Raw genomic sequence first — 15,386 nt, 5'->3', positions numbered from 1 at the left:
TGCATTGATCAGGGAAGGAGGGGACATTGGGCTGTTTATTACACTAGTCCCCATTTTTTTAAAATAACGTTTTCTTGTTTGTTGGCTTAACATCTTTTGTGACTTTTATTAAATTTTAATTGGTTTATTAAAATTGAGTGTCCAAATGTTTTAACCACTAATTGTAGTCTACAGAATGGGTAATTTTGTGTATCATCATTGGGGATATACATCAATATATCGGCCACTGTCTTCTTATCCCTTAATATCCCTGAGAATGCTGGATTTTATTTTTTTTGTGATTTACGTATGAGAAAAGTCACATTTTTTTGTTTAAACTACTACTATCTTTTTTTTTAAGTAAAGATTTTTCATATTAAGGGTAGGTCCGTCCGTATGGCATTTCAGAATCGTCTTACTATTTTCAAACTTAGATTAATGATTCCTGCAACAATTAAGTACAAGATACTAAACTTAGCAACTCTATAATCATTACATGAATGTTAATTTTAAACATATCGATGTTTAAGCTAGTTTTACACTTTTTACATGTATATACTTATACTTTAACTTGATTCCTACGACGATTAATTATAATATTAATATTAATGCATCTCTTATATAACGAAGTATGAAATGTAATTAAATCCATAAACTTTTAAATCTAATTGTATATTAAATACATTGTTACTTTATATTTTTTATGTTCGTTTGTGAAACCGTCTGATTTTCAGAGCTTCGCTTTTATGGATGTTGTCATCCTTATTTTCTTTATTATATTTTTTAATTTTTGTGTAGGGCTTAGAGTTTTTCTTTAACTAATTTTGTGCGTAATTTGTGCCATTTTGACTTCGCAAAAACGTTTAATTTAGTAAAAAAAAACTAAAAATATCCAGTAAAAACTGAAATAATTCATATGGATGGTTATCATTTGTAAATGCTATAATAATTAAAAGTGACCATGGCTGATATATTATCGACATATCGTTATTTCAATGACAACATGCTTCGCCCTATCATCTAAGTGATCGTCATTCAAAATGGGCATAGTTTGCATAAAAATAGCCTAAAACCAATCCTAGAGATCCTTAAAGCACTCAATCGGTTCAGTGGTAATAAAGATCTTAAAGGAGGACAAAAACTCTACTGCTTTATATAATTTACTAGCGGCTTTGCTCCTAGCATCTGGTAGCTTTACATTAGGAAGGGTAAAATAATAGCATAAAACCATCTTTAGACTTAAATAAAATAGCCAGGGACCTATGGGTTGCTTCCCTAAGATTGAGAACTTAATCGGTTCAGTAGTTATCGAAATATCAAGGTACAGACAAAAAACCTTACTACTTTATATGATAGGATATATATAGGATACTAAAGGCAACGTAAAGGAAGGTGGGAGTCGACAAACAAACATCCTGTTACTTTTATATAAGAAAAAAAATATTGAAACCGAAAATTTGGAGCGCACATGAAAATCTGCGTCAATTATTCAGGATACAGTTTGATAATATGACTTGGTGAATCCTATACATTCTTGGTGTTCCCTCACTTCCGCACATATGCATCATATCAAGAATATAAAAGGATAAGACAATGGCCGATAAATTGATGTTAATCCCCAATGATCAAAAATTATCCCTTGTGTAGATAACAATTGGTGGTTAAAACGTCTGGACAACTTAAAGAACCAACCAATCAAAATTCACTAACGTCCCCACAGTGGTCAAGCCAACGAATAAGAAAACGGTATTATAAAACTTTGGAGACTAGTATAATAAACAGATCATTGTCCCCTATCTCTCTCTCTCTCTCTGAGTGAATGTGATAATATGCGGAAGTGAACAAACACACAAAACTTTTTCTGTGCGTATACATTCTGTCAGGGAAAAAGACATGTATTCAAAAAAAAATAATAGTAAGGTATAATAAAGATTTTAACACATATCTGTGCGAAATTCTGTTTTAGTAGCTGTTAAATACCTGCACAGCGATTCGCCAGGGGGTTAAGAAACCATTTTGGGGCAAAAAAAGGAAAGACAGGCCTTTCAATCTAAATTTTAAGGAAGGGGGGGGGGGTTGGCACCCCTCTAACAGCTCTACTGCACAGTTTAAAGGCCGTTTTGAAATGTGATTTTATTACCTGAATATACATAAATCTGAAGCCATTTTTAGGATAACGTCATGTCGATAATATTACAGTATGAACACTTTTTTATTTCAATATAGTCGACAAAAATGAAATAAAGAGTGTGTTAAGGAATTGTGGGCATAGTGCACAACCCCCCCCCCCCCCCCCTCCCTTCAAAAAATATATAAAACTTCCCTATTATCATTAGCATTAACTGATTTATAAAATATTTGTCTCAATATCCGACTTTTATTTGTTTTAAGCAAACAGTTTATTTAGTCAAAAACTTCTCACTGACGAGTTTTCCAAAAAACGTTAATTTTTTTATTTAAAAAAAACGCAGCAAAAATAAGACAAACAAATATAAAGTAGCAAAGCTTCTCTACATAATTCTTAATGTCCGTCTGTCTGAAACACTTACAAAGGATCGTGATTTTCTCAGGTTCTATCTAAGATAGAAGCTTAAACTTTTTTGGTGAAGATTTCTCTGGCTACTGAGCAAACACTCTATGTCTAACTTGGTCTGCCGGTTTGCCTGTAATGCTCTTATTCACATCAAATTTCCGATTGGTAGATACAGGTTTGCTTAGTAAGGAGGTAGGGGACAAATATAAATCACCCAAAGTTTTACTTTTATTTACTCGTTGAAACGCTGTATTAGAATTAGTGGATACTTTTATCAAACCTTTATTTTTCTGTTTAGTAATGGTTTAATGCTATTTAATAGGGCGATTTTCCACTATTTCACATTAGAGAAAGCAGAGCATCACGAAAATAGAAGGGTTTTTATACTTGCTTATTTATATTTTCATTTGACTGTAATCATAGAACACCTCCTGTTAAAGTAAAGTATCATCCCATTTTCAAATATTTTAACTTAAGACGTATTTTTATATTCGAAAGTCTTATCTAATATGTTCCTACTAAAAAGTAAAAAAATGTAACTAACGATAATAAAAAAAGGAATTAAACGGTTTAAATCATAGTTATTCTTTACTATGTGAAACTTGACATAATTGTAGGGATCTTAAAGGACAATAAATTGATTTGAATCGTAAACGATGATAAATTTTTCCTTTTTGTAGATTAAAATGTTTGGTTGAAAACTTTGGACACTACAATAAATCACAATACACTTAAAGTGCCAAAAGAATTAAGCAAATGAATATGATATAAAATTTATGTGATTTCTTACAATTTATGTTGCAAAGATCATGTACAAGAAGAACCATTATATAAAAAAAGTTTTGTTCATTTATTATTAACTGACGTAAAACACGGTGATTAAAAAGTAAGTTTAAAATTTCCAATATAGCTGAAAAATTATGTGATGCCTTCATAAAAGAAATGTTTTTAAAAATCAGTTAAAATTAAGACAAAACCTTTGGAGGATTTTTTAACATTTTACCAAGTATATTTTAGACTTTTTAAAGCATTTGATAATAAATGGCCAAAAATAAAACTTTTCAATGGACTGTTTATTACACTAGTCACCAAAGTTTATAATCATGTTTTTTATTCGTTGGCTCATCAAATTTGGAGACTTTAGTGAATTTTGATTGGTTGAATTATTAAGCTGAATGTTCAAACGTTTCAACCACTAATTTAATGTACAGAAGGGGTAATTTTGTGTATCATCATCATCGTCTTATCCCTTTAGATCCCTGGGTTGATGGCTATTTATTTTGGAGCACAATAAGAAGGAATAAGGCAATGGACGTTAAATGGTTGGACATTCCCAATTAAGATAACCAAAATTAATTCTTCTGTATATTAAAATTATTGGAGGAAAAGTTTAGCACTGCTAGTTTGAATCAATCAATAACGGTTAAATAAAATTACAAAAATCTTTTAAGCAAACGAATGTATAAAGAAGTATAAGTTAGTCAAAAGCCTCCTCCATTTAATATAATATTTTTAATAACTATATATAAATGAGAGAATAGTTATATTCGCATCGTATTATAAACGGCTTTCCGCGGATATAGAAAGTACAATTATGAGATTAAAACTAGTTTTTTTTAGCCCCGAGGTGCCGAAGGATAAATTGATGTACATCCCAAATAATGATACACAAAATTACCACTTTTGTAAATTAAAATTAGTACCTAGTTGAAACGTTTGAACACTCAGCAATCAACCAATCAAAAATCACCTAAGTCCCCAAAGTTGTAAAGCCAACGAATAAGAAAACGTTATTATAAAACTTTGGGGACTAGTGTAATAAACAGCCCATTGTCCCCTCTCCCTCTGCAAAATGTCCATAATTAATTTGTGAGAATGTTGCTTTTTTCAATTTTTTTGTTTTGTATAACTAAAGAATTTTATCTAATTTGGGGAATAACAATTATCTATAATAACAAAATGATAATTGTGAATAATAACTTTAATATAAATAATATTTTGATAATACGTATTTTTAAAATCATGAATACATTTTTTATCTCTAAAAATATTTAACCTAGGACTTTGTATGCATAAAATTTCGTAAATTAAAAAAAATTATTTATAACATTTTTCCAGTATAACTTCGAAACTCATTAATATACGCTAGATTAGAACCCCATACTGAAAAATCATGTATCGTATCGTATTAAATCCAGTTTTCTACGAATATAAAATCATCATAATATTAAATCCAGTTTTGCAAGCTTGTGCCTTCGGCATCTCGGGGCTAACAAAACTGGTTTATCTCTTAAATGAAAGTTTGTTATTTTCAAGACTGAATTAATTCTAAGCTTATTTAAAAATTGTTGAGCGGTCAATCAAGAAGTTTATACATACTACTTTATAGTATAGGATTGCATATGCAGAGTGACCACTCAGAATTTACAAATATATAGTACATTTATAGTACATAAAAATTTTCATATAGTACCATATAGTACACAAAATTTAAACTAATATAGTACCAAAATTTTAACTAATCATGTAGTAATACCATATAGTACCAAATATTAAAAAATAGTACCTATATATCTTATTAAATAAAGTAGTAAGGGTTTTATGTCTGAAGCTTAACTACTGAACAATTGGGTTAGCAATTTTAGGTAAGCTTCACTGAGGTCGTATGTAGGTTTTGGGCTATTTAATTTTCAGAATTATGTCCTGGGATGTCCTAGAATCTAGGTACTTAGCTGCTAGTCTATAATACAAAGAAGCTTGATGTCTGTCCGTCTGAAGATTAAGAATTTGGTAACTGCTGAACTGAATGGGCACTACTCTCCAGGGAATATACATACTGGTCATATAGTGGTTTCAGACTGGCCAGCCAATTTTGAAAATAAAAAACGTACATAACGTACACAAAAAAAATACGTTACGTACATAAAAAAAGTAAAAAAACGTACAAAAAACGTACATTCCTAATAAAAATAAGTTAAATAATTTTCTAGTTACCTATTATCAATACATTTAAGTCTACTAGCAGCTACCTGTAAAGGAGAACCATAGCGAACTGACAGACACAAGATATCCTCTTACTCTATTTAAAAGAACTAGCGGCTACGCTCCTAAAGGCCTCTAGGGGCACTTGAGGAGGGGAGAGTTGAATTCAATAAAAAAACATGGATGACAACATACATAAGTAGCGAAGCTCAAAAGTTATTTATAGACATCTGGAAAAAAAATTAACTTAAAATCAGTGAGCAATTAAAATTCATTTTTGGGGGGAGGAGGTAGTTTTTTTCTAAAGTCAATTTCTCTTGGGAGGGTGGATGGTGACACTCTTCCCCAAAATAGTTATAAAAACTTCCAAAAACCTATGAGAAGCTATCCTGTTAAGGAGAACCATATCGGTTCCGTGGTTAGCAAGATTCTTTGGTACAAACAAACAGACATCCTGTTATTATGTACAAAGTATATCCTATTATAAGGACCAGCGACTACGCCCTTAGAGGCCTCTAGAGGAACTTGATTAGGGGGGGGGGGAGTTGAATTAAAAACCCATTTTTTTATTTAAAAATAAAAAGTAAAAAACAAGGATGACAACATCCTTAAGTAGCGAAGCTCAAAAGTTATGAATGGAAATCTGGGAACTATATAAACTATAGAGTAGTGTCGTAAAAAATAAGCATTTAACTTATTTAAATAAATCACAAAACCTTTTAAAAATATATTATAACGTGAAAATCTAGAAATAAATTCAGCCCCCCAACCAATAAGCAAATCTCAATGAAATTTAGTGGAAGTATTAAGAATGAAAACTAATACAATCCCTGAAAATTACAACTGTCTATCAGGAATATGAGTAGAGAAAATCACAAAAACCTATACATCTAGGAATCGATCTAGCACTGCAACAAATAGACAAACCTTAAAGAAACTTTTTGAAAATATGTAGAATGGAATTTATTTATTCCCTAAAATTTCAGCCGTCTATCTTGAATAGAAGTCGAGAAAACCATGAAAAAAAGAAAATCTAGGAATAGATCCTCTAGCACCCCAACCAAAAGGCAAATCTCAATGAAAATATGTAGAATGTGAACTTATTCAATCAAAAAACAGGAGCCGAGAAAATCACGTTTCTCCGATAGCATAACGGACTGACAATGTGATTATAGAGTAGCTTCGCTAATAAATTTCTTAGTAGAGAGGGGAGTAGACCACCCCCATTTCTGATTTCAATTTTAAAAAGAAAGAGAAAATAGGGGAAGGGTGGTGATTTTTTTCTAAGAGTAATTTCTCTTGGGAGGGTGGTTGTACCCTCTCCCAGGACCTATGAGAAGCTACCCTGTAAAGGAGAACCATATCGGTTTAGCCATTAGCGAGAACCTTCGGTACAAATAAACTGACAGAGAGACATACATCCTGTTATTTCGTACTAAGTATATTCTATAAAATAAAGTAGTAAGTTTTTTGTCTGATGCTTAAGATTTTCATAACTACTTCATACAGTTACCGAGATGGTTTTAGGCTATTTTTCTACCATTTTGAATACAGGTTCTTGAAGGGATATGGAAGGACAGAGAAAATATCCTACAACCTCACAATGATCATGTCGGTTCAGCAGTTAGCGAGATTCTTCGTTACAGAAAAAAAGGATTTATAGGATAAATATATAATAGGATATAGGGTTATTTTGTCTATTGCTAAAGATCTCAGAAAATACTAGTCTTTGATACAAAGTAAATCAGTGCCTGTCTGTCTAAAGCTTAAGATCTTGGTAACCACTGAACAGATTGGGTTCTAATCATCAGGGAATATATCTACTGGTCCTGTGGTAGTTTTAGGCTATTTTCTTAGAGTGTGGGAAACCCACCCTCCAAAAAAAATCAACCACCCCTCAATTTATTTTTATAAACTAATGCAAATCAGCGGGGTGGGGGAACCCCCACCGCACCCTGGGGCGAAGCCTAAATGAAAAAAATAATCACAATCTTTTTTTATATTTTTTTTTTGGACAAATTTCCAACAAACGATTCTATTAAAGAGGGGACGAAGCCTCTAGAGGCTAGGGGCGAAGCCTCTAATCCTAGTAGAAAGTAAAAAGCTTTAAGTGTCCCTCCCCCAAAGAAAAAAAAGCAAAAAACCATCACAGGACTATTAGGTATATTCCATGAAGAGTAGAGCCCAATAGGTTCAGTGGTTACTGAGATATTAAGCTTCTGATATACAGACGGACAAGCAGACGGACAGACATCATTCTACTTTGTATTATAGATAATATACTATTTTTGTAATACTTTTTGTACAAATACAAATAAATATACAAATACTTTTATACTTATATTTGATTCTTATTCTTTAAAAACTGAAGATACCAAAAAATAAGACTTCTTAATCCTAAACTGAGCACCATATGATATCTCGGAAAATTTACCTAAGTATATAAAGAATTTGAAAAAAATTATCGTAAAATCTAATAAAGGGGTAGTTGCATGAAATGCATTTAAACTTGAATTTAGTCAACTGCATATCTCTTTCTGTTCAATAGTTTAAACAAAATCTATAGGACATATATTTCAAATCCATAAATTTAAACTGTAAGTTTTAATAACATATATGCATAATTTACCTACATATTTTTGTTCTATGAAAATTTAAGATAATATTGAATTTATTTAATATAATACACCTATAGTTTTTGTTAAAATTTTCGTACAAAACATACAAATTACTTTTCTGCTAATATTTGATTCTTATTATTTAAAAAAAAAACGTAAAACGTACAAAAATACAAATTTCAAAATACGTTACGTACACATATCAAAATAACGTCCAGAACGTACACAGATTCGATGCGTAACGTACAAAACGTACACTCTGGCCAGTCTGTGGTTTTAAGCAATTTTTGTGGGGTTGGTAAATCCTAACCCCCTCAAAAAAAAAAGAAAATAATATCCACCACTAAATTTTTCTAGTAAGTAAAAAGTAATTGCTGAACCAATTGGGCTCTACTCTTCAGAGAATATTTGTACTGTTCATGTGGTGGTTTTAAGAACAGTGTGAGCGAAGCCGCAGAGAAAAAAAAAATAAAGGGGATAGGAAATCCCCCTTAACAACCCCCCCCCCCCAAAAAAAAAGAAATTTCACCCAAAAAATGGGATATTCCTAGTAATTTAAAACAAAAATAGTTTTCCTTAAAACTGAGGACTTTTTTTAATGAAATAATAAGGTTTTTGTGAAATGATGAGGGAGCATTAAACATTTTTTTAAATTGGTGGAAGAACCGAACACTAGAAGACTTTTTTTCAAATAAGTCCTAAAAATGGACATTTATTGCGTAATTAAAGGGACTGTGAACGAGAAAATTTTTCATCAGATTATCAAATTATGTCCAAGATTAGGGAAAGAATTCCGGACTATATAAATGTGCGATTACTTGTCTTTTTTTCCTTCTATAGCTAACACTAAACTTTTGACATAGTTCTCTATTTTTCACAACAGTTAAGCTGACTTTTAACACAATCCTTGCTTTAAACCAATGTACAGTTACTTAGAAATTGATAAAATAAGCAATATTTTTGATTGAATACCAAATACAATAACAAAGCTAGAAACAGGTTTTTTTTTATTAGTATCCAAGTAACTTTAGATGGCCCACCTTTAATTAAAAATTTGTAAATAATAAAGGTGCAATATTTATTTATAAACAGTCTGATAAAAGTGTAAACTAATTCTACAAAGTGGGATATTATTATTTTAAATAACCTCTGAGATTCAACTTTGTAGACAGTGAGTGTTAATAGGACGTTTTTGGTTGATCAGTGTAGTGAAATGTGCTTAGAAAATGTTAAGATTTGATAATCAGACGAGAAATTTTTATGTCCACACTCCCTTTAAAGATGTTGCACATAAAGGTATTAATCAAAATTTACAGTGAGGATCTAAACCTATACATTTCACCGACTCAGAATTACAATTTTTTTTTATAATTCAATGGGCGTGCTGCTCCTACCAGTTCCTTTCATGATATAATGACTATTAACACTCAAAAAAATGTTCTGGTTGCTTTTGTTCAGCAATATGTCAGTTTTGATTTTCAAAAAAAGGGAAGGGTTCCCTCTGGAGAAGAAAATTTTTTCTTCTTTCAAAGTATGGCTTTATTTACCTTCCTGAAGAGTAGATTAAGAATCAAAAAATGGTTTATAAAAATATTGACCCTTGAAAAGTTATCCTTAAAGGAAGCCTGCAAGGAATACCACGCTTTAACTGCTGAAAGACTGCCACAAGTAGACCCAATACCCAAAATTTGAAGCCTTCAGCGTCTATAACAAGAAAGTTGTAGGCATTTTAAAATGACATTTTATGTAAAATGAAAGTTTTGAAAGAATTTGAATGCTAATGTTAGAAATTTTGAAATTAAACTACGTGGCCTAAAAACAAAATTATAAGCTTATTTTTGTCATAAATTTAGATTGCCAGTAACTAATTATATATTTACAATAAAAATAACAATTTTTATAGTCAAAATCATTAAAAAAAATTAAGTTTAACTTGCATTGTATAGAGTGTACTGTAGCCAATCAGAAGGCTGAATCAGCTTAGCAACCAATCACAGCTGAGCTTGCAGAAGTTTACCCCTTTGTTTCCGCTATGATTTTTGTTTAAAAATGCAATTTAAATTGAATTTTTTTCATAGATTTTGACTATGAAATGTGGTGCTTTTATTGTAAAAATATAATCAGTTACCGGCAATCTAAATTTCTGACAAAGATAAGGTTATAATTTTTTGTCTAGGCGACGTAATTTAATATTGTTTTTTCTTGTATGAGCATCGCAAATCTTTCAAAATTTCCATTGTATAAAAATGCTTTTTTGAAATGCCAAGAACTTTTTTGTTATTGAAGCCGAAGGCTTTAAATTTGGGGTATTGGGTCTACTTGTGGCAGTCTTTCAGCAGTTTAAGCGTGGTATTTCTTGCAGGCGTCCTTTAAATAACTCAAAATCTGCTGATTTTGCTAAAACATCAAAAATTGTCAGTCTTTTGAGGAATAGAATTAGGAGTACTTAGTACCTTTAATTTTTGAGGATAGCCCGCCCTTTCTATGATCAAAATCTTTAAAAATCGTTTTTTTAAATTCTTCAATATACTCTTCGGTAAAATATTGCTGGTAAGCAATATTTCCAAAAATCTATAAATTTTAAAGGCTGCTAGCTGCCAAACAGCTGAACGTACAGATCATGCCCGCACACTGTTTTAAGCGGCATAAGAAGGCCTACAAATAATCTGGAATAGCCATAAATCAATAATGCATAATTATCTCGCAGTGCTAAGAAATGCGCGAAAAAGACCTATTTTACGCGTTTTTTCTTCAGTGAAGCTTTCCTTGTGCATAATTGGATCTTGGCTATTCCAGATTATTTATAGGCCTTCGTAGGCCGCTTATAATGGTGTGCGAATATGATCTGAACATTCAGCCGTTTGGCAGCTAGCAGCTTTTAAAATTCATAGATTTTTGGAAATATTGCTTACCAGCAATATTTTACCGTGAACTGCAGTAGATCCTACTCTTCAAAGCAAATCAGGAAGGTGTAGAAAGCCATAACAAAAATTCTTTTTTTTTATGAAAATCAAATTGACATATTGCTAAAAAAAGCTACCAGAACACTTGTTTTGGTGTCAATTGTTATTATATCATAAAAGAAATGGGTTAAAATAGTGCACAATTTTTTTTTGCATTTTGAGTCGGTCTACTATACATACACCTCCAAGGTCCTACCCTAACCCAGCAGGGCATTCTTTACTTAACCTAACTTGGTCATCTAGCAATATACAGGAAAAACACTAATTAAATATTTAGCATATGTATTTAGCCGCTTCAGCAATCATAAAAATATGAAGAACAAAAATAAAACTGATTGAAGCAAAAAAATATATGATCAAGGTGATTTTAAGAGTCATTGCATATTTCAAAGCTTATAATTTTACTTTACAAACCCAAATCACTACTCTTTATATTAGTATGTATTAGAGCTGAAAGTACATTGTAATATTACAGACAATATTATAATACTTTGGTTGGTAATAAGTTTTAAAATAATATTAAAAAAATTTCATATAGTACCAAAATTTTAACTCCTATAGTACATACCTATAGTACCTAGTTTGTCATATAGTACCATATAGTACAAAATTTTGACTATATAGTACATAAAGTACATATAGTACACAGTGGTCACCCTGCATATGTAATAAGCTATAAAAATTGGAAAGAATTTTAATGAATATAATAGATTTGAAATCTGCATAAAATTTTAAGGATTTTTTATAAAATTCGTTTTTTTATATAATTCATTATTTAAAAGCGCAAATCCAATTTAAGTTTATAAATTTTGACCAATAGGATAGGTGGATTGGAAACTACCTGCGCTTTAATTGGTTGAATGATGTACGTCACTTAAGCTTCTCCAATCAGAGCGCAGATAGTTTTCAATCCACCAATCACAGATGTCAAAATTATTTAACTTAATTTGTATTTGCGCTTATAGATAAAGAATTATACAAAAAACGAATTTTATAAAAATCCCTTAAAATTTTATGCAGATTTCAAATCTATTATATTCATTAAAATCCTTTCCAATTTTTATAGCTTAAATTGTAATATGTATGTGTGTGTTGAAACCCCCCTTATTTTTATTGAATTGAAAATGAGAGGTGAGTTTATTTCCTATGCCTACCCCTACAGTGCCTTAACCCTGCGGGGCTATCAAGTAACCAATATAACCTTATTGAGTATGCCAGGTGTTCTATTTCAAGCAACCCTAATGAATGCCACTCATTGGAATGAGACAAAGCATATTTTAATATGTTTGATTTGTCAGTGCAACCCAAATGAATGCAACTCATTGGAATGAGACAAAGCATATTTTAATATGTTTGATTTGTCAGAGAGAGAGAGAGGAGACCATGTGCTGTTTATTGCACTAGTTCCCAAAGTTTTTTTTTATTCGTTGGCATAACAACTAATGAAACTTTAGTTAAATTTGATTGGTTGATTCATTAAGTTGAGTGTTTAAACGTATCAACCATATTTATCTAAAGAAGAGGTAATTTTGAGTATCATCATTGACCATTGTCTTATCCCTTTAGATTTATGTTAATTTTTGGAGTCCTTTCTTCCTACAAATCTCCCTCTTTACATGTTAATCTAACCACAACAGTAGATAAAGCCAAGGATCTAAAGGGATAAGACAATGATGTATATTTCCAAAGATGATAAACAAAATTTGCCCATCTGTACATTAAAATTAATGGTTGAAGCGATTGGACGCTTAGTTCAATGATTCAACCCATCAAAATTCACTCAAGTTTTTAAGCCAGTTTTTGGGGACTAGTGTAATAAACAGCCCAATGTCCCCTCCTATGGGATAAGGGTTGTACAGATATTATGTACGTGACTATTAAGTATCCAAACCACTCAATAATCTCTTATTTCTTACTCAACCAGGGGAAGTTGTGTGAATGTATTCAACTGAGATATTTGAATTGCCACATGGGGACTTAAACTCGAACTCTCATCACCATAACTCAGTGCGTTACCACTGAGCTACGACGCCCCTGCAATATTCGGTTACAACAAATGCTACTTAAAATCAAAAAATCCTTTTTTTTATGTTTTATTTAACAAATATCATGATCAAACATGTAACAATACATAAAATTTATTCATTACAATAGTATTTTTTCAACGGCTTGGGTCGCAAAACCAACCTTTAGTTGTAGAAATATAATAAAGATTTATGTTTTTTGAAACATTTATATAATGTTTCTTTTAATTTAAAATTGGTTAAACTATATCTAATAGAAGAGTTAAAAGGGGGGAGGCGGATGTGCCACTTTTTGAAACCAAAACTAAAAGTCAAAGGAACTCAACTAAAAAAAAGAGTTACAGGTCTGACATTTTGCATGGCATTTGCTTTATAGGGGTACAATTTGGAACTGTGAAGAAACGGCGGCGCAACCGCCGAAAACCGCCGAGAAAAGGCAAAAAAAAATTCGGCGGTAAACGGCGGTTTTCGGCGGTTGCACCGCCGTTTCTTCACAGTTCCATATTGTACCCCTATAAAGCAACTGCCATGCAAAATCTCAGACCTGTAACTCTTTTTTTTAGTTGAGTTCCTTTGTTGACTTTTACTTTTGGTTTCAAAAAGTGGCACATCCGCCTCCCCCCTTTGAATTTTTTTTTACAAAAAAAGAGCAAAAAAGCCTTCTTGGTTTATGTTGTTATTCATAAAAAAGCTGGTTTCGCGACTCCCAACTGCTTAAATGATATTCAATTACAAGTATAATTATCATATGTATAGAATTATATGTAGATGTGTATGTATGTATGTATAAAATTATTTGAGATCAAAGATTTAAGTAAAATATGATGTATAAAATAAAAAAAGGTAATGTATTCCTTGCTGAACTAAAAATTATTCCAGTATGGCATCGAGACCGATTAATGTCCGCTGAATAAGAACCGGTTCTCAGCCCTACTGAAGAAATCATGTATAGCGTCGATATACAGACAATTTTCCACGAATATTAAATTAAAAGTCATAAAAATAGTACCAGTTTTGTTTAGCCCGGGCCTTCGGACCCTTGGGGAGAACAAAACTAGTTTTAATTTTATAATTTTTAAATTTAATATCCGCGGAAAGTTGTCTATAATACGATGCGATAATATTACAACTAATTAAAGCAATCATCACAAGGATAGAACAATAAAAGATAAGTTAATCTTGCCTCCAGTTTTTTAGTGTCAAAATCTGCCTTTAGTTAATGATAAATATGAGATGAACGAAAATGAAAATTCCGTTGTTATTAATGATAACAACATTAATCTATAGGTACCTAGTAAATTCAAAATGAAGAAAAATATGGTTTTTATTGGTCTAAAACGATTCTTTTTGACTTGCAGAAAAGTTGATGGCAAAATTGCTTAAACTTTATGATTTTAGTAAATATTTATCAGGGCTCGGCAGCCGCGCGTCAGAGAAACCAACCATTTAAATTACTAAAATCAACTGGAAAATATAAACCTAACCCAAAAATGGCAACCCCTTTTTTACCAACCATTTAAAATTACTAAAATCAACTGGAAAATATAAACCTAACCCAAATACGGCAATTCCTCTTTTTTAATTTTTTTTAAAGCATCCAAACGTGTTTAAATTTGAGGCTTAGTCTCGGCTGGCGCGCAGCTGCCGAGCCCTAATATTTATGGAAAAAAAAACAGGATACAGTATCCGCAAAAAGCAATAACAAACTGAATATGAAAAAAAACATCAAGTACTTTTTGGAGTCTCTACGTCAATATTCAACAAAATAAATTACAAACATTTCAAACGAAAAGGGTAAAAAATAAGATTTCATATTTGTGTAAATAAACGTCAATATTCATATCAACTTTTCCTTTAATTTATGTAGGTATAGCAGAAAAAAACATTCAATAAAACAAAAATATTGTTTTCAAGAAAAATTTCCTTTATAAATTGATAAATTAACAACAATCTTTTCAGAATTACCTAAAATTAAGATTTAATGGGCAAAAAAAACAATATCAATTACAAAAAGACTATTCGACAAAATACTTATTTCAAAATAAGTTTTACTTTTTTATATAAAAAACATAAACAATCGACAACAAACAAATTTTTCGGGTCGGGTCAAAAAATAAGAAGAAAAATCTCCTCACAGGCTGCTAGAATCCAAAAGGGTTGCTAATTCAATGGATCAAAAAAGGATAAAGACTAGGGCCGATTAATTGATGTATATCCCCAATGATGGTACACAAAACTCAATGGATATTCAACTTTATGAACCAACCTATTAAAATTCAATAAAGGT

This window comes from Acartia tonsa, chromosome 13 (assembly GCF_053477335.1).
Source record: "Acartia tonsa isolate MP-2025a chromosome 13, ASM5347733v1, whole genome shotgun sequence".
NCBI lineage: Eukaryota > Metazoa > Arthropoda > Copepoda > Calanoida > Acartiidae > Acartia > Acartia tonsa.
This window is presented reverse-complemented; position numbering follows the sequence as displayed.